The sequence below is a fragment of the Jatropha curcas genome, chromosome 8, assembly GCF_041381405.1.
Source record: "Jatropha curcas cultivar XTBG-Jc1 chromosome 8, XTBG_Jcur_1.0, whole genome shotgun sequence".
In the NCBI taxonomy this organism is placed as follows: domain Eukaryota; kingdom Viridiplantae; phylum Streptophyta; class Magnoliopsida; order Malpighiales; family Euphorbiaceae; genus Jatropha; species Jatropha curcas.
In genome coordinates, this window is record NC_143158.1 from 26,768,824 (window position 1) to 26,771,909 (window position 3,086).

Genomic DNA, 3,086 nt, shown 5'->3' on the forward strand with positions numbered 1-3,086 from the left:
ATTGAAGGGTAATTTAGTCAATTATATTTATTTTTTTCTATACTTTATGTGGTTTAATCGTTTTCTTAATTCTTGTAAAAAATTAAAAATGTGAAAATTAACATAATAGAGGTAATATAATTTTATAAGTTGAAATATTTAAGAAATCAATAAAATTTTGCATAAATATAAGAGACAAACCGAAGCATTTAGATATTGTTTGACAATAGTGTTTGAAGTAATATTTAGTGTTTTGGTTGGGTTAAGCACTATCATAATTAATTATGACGTTCGGTAATATAATATTTACTCTACGATTAAAGTTTGAAGTAATGTTTCATAAAATATTATCTATATTAACATTTAATGTTTTATAAATCTTGTATGACACCTATATTCATCACTTGTCTTTATCTTATTCTGTACTTTTATACTTTTTGTGTCGTTTTAGGTTAAACAACTAGTTAAACAGCTATTTTTACCTAACACCTTTTTTTTTTTTCTAAACCGCTATATAAATGGATAATATCTAACATCTAATCGCTAGTAAAACAGCTAACAGCTACTAAAATAATTAAGATTGCCGAATGGGGCTTAGCCAAAAGTAGTTAGATACATGTGGTTGTTGTTAAGGAAAATAAGGTTCTACAGTTTAAGGTTTAACATCAATGTAATGTTGGGAGGATGTAGTTTTCAATGCTGTTTTGTGAAACATTTGGCCATTTATTTGTTTCCCTTATGGCAATTGTATACCTTAGTACCATATGTTTTGGTACTCAATCTATTCTTGGTATCTTTATTTGATGTCAATTTGAGTAATTATCACAAAATTTCATTCAATGAAAGTGGAAACATAAAAAAACAAAAAAAAATTATTATAAGAAAATGAATTTTTCTAGGTAAACGCATGAATCGAGACATGAACATTATAAGAAAAGTTTCTAATGGCATTTTCAATTTTTACCTTAATCTATTAAATCTCTTAAATTATAATATTATATTTATTTTAATTTTTTTAAACATTTCAATGTATAAAATTATATTTGTTAATAAGTATCAAGTGAATAAAAATATGAATTTCTTTATTCTAATAATTCACGTTAAAAATGCATAATGTCACACCGTTAAACATGTGTGCAATAACTGAAACATATATAGCAATACATTAAATAACTTCGGTTTTATAAATTAAAGAATTCAATAGATGTAATTTTATTAATCAAAAGATAATAGGGCAATTTATCAATCAGGTTTGAGTTTAGTTGATCTTTTTACTTATGTGAGGAGTGGAAAGTTTTGAGTTTGAGTTTTTTCGACAATAGTTGTTTTCACCAATTTTGTGAGCCAAGAGGAGAGCTACCCCATGTTCTGTAGCCTCCAGTCTTATTTCGGCGCTTAAAAATCATCCAATGAATTAAAAAAAAATAGTAGGACAATTTGAAAAAAAGTAGAGAATGTTACTAAATTTTTCTCATAAATTGCAGGTATCAATTTATAATTTTAAACATTGAATTGAAATATTTCTTTTGAACTTCATAATTTTCCTGATATCTCAATAAAAATCAAATTAATAAAATATAATTACAAGATCTGAACATAATAAGTTTTATAGTTCAAAGTCCAAGCTTCTCGAATGGAAGCTTCAATCGTGAGAAATATTGCCTATTGACTTAATTATACGTTTATACTGTACACACTACTTGTATATCATTCTAGCAAGCAGAGTGTAACACACGCGCTTGAAGAGCGTCGGTGATGGACCATATTAATGCTGCTTTGCTACATATTGCGACACGTGGAGGCTCCAGAAGCATGTTATTAAGAGTAATTTATCTTTCATTTTCCATTAAAATTGTTTCCTTTTAGGAAACAGCAAGGATTTACATTTGCGTGCATCAGCAGCCGTCGGATCTTAGACTTTCCACGCGGCTTTACTCCGTTTTCCTTTCCATCATATAAAACAATTTCCGACAACTTCATTTTTTTTTCAAACATATATACATTATTATTTATGAAAAATTATTAATAATTAATTAATGAAATATATATATATATATATTTGTTTGTTCTTTAATAGCAGCGCGTATCACCGGCTCCCAAAAAGCATTACTTTTGATTAAATTAATTTCTTAAAAAATATTTGACTAAATTAATATAATTCACTAATAAAATTTTTAAAAGTCTAGCGTCCCAACACGCAAAAAAAGAATAGAAAACATAAGAATTAAAAATGCATAATTCACAAATAAAACTTTAAAATTGGCAATATTAGGAAGTTAAAGTATTAATTAAATATGTTAATGATTGGATTAGAAGATATGATTAAAAGAAGATTATGATTGCAAATAAAGAGAGTATCTATAATACCTAGAAAAGTAAGATAAATTTGAAATTATAGGTCAAGTAATTCACATGATTAGAAAGTAAGTGGATATATATAATTGAAGTGCGTGGGAGTAAGGTGAAAATATGAAAGATATAATTTATTAGCTTCGGATAAGTTTGCCTGACTTACTGTTTACCTACACATTTTTACTATTAAATACTGATTCAGGAAGGAGTTTACATCATCCCAACCCAAAAATTTCTATTCCTTCTTGTCTACATCATATATATATATAGTGTCGTGTTATATCCATTAATAGTGTATATAATGGAAACCATAATATATTATTTAAATCATAATCAAGTGTAGTATAATATGTATTTTCGATAATACGAGGAGTGATACATCTTAAGTTTGAGTCATCTCAATCATTTTATTATATAACTTATCGTGTTATTTTAGCCATTTAATTCTCTTAATAAATAAAAAATTAAGAATTATTTTATAGAGGGAGGAGGCTAGGGTTGCCCCTCCCCTCGCCAAAAAAAATTACATTCCGAATTTTAAAAAATTTTCAATTTCATCCCTTGAACTGTTTTTTTTTCTTTCTTTCTTTTTTTTTTTTTTTTTTTGAATTTTGTCTCTTCTAACTTTTGAAAAGCATTTCTGTGCTCTTTGTTCTAATTTCTGGCTCCACTACTATATGTTAGGTTAGAGTAGGCAATTTGAGATTTTGAATTATTAATTTTATAGGTAAAGTTGTATGGAACTAAAAATAATG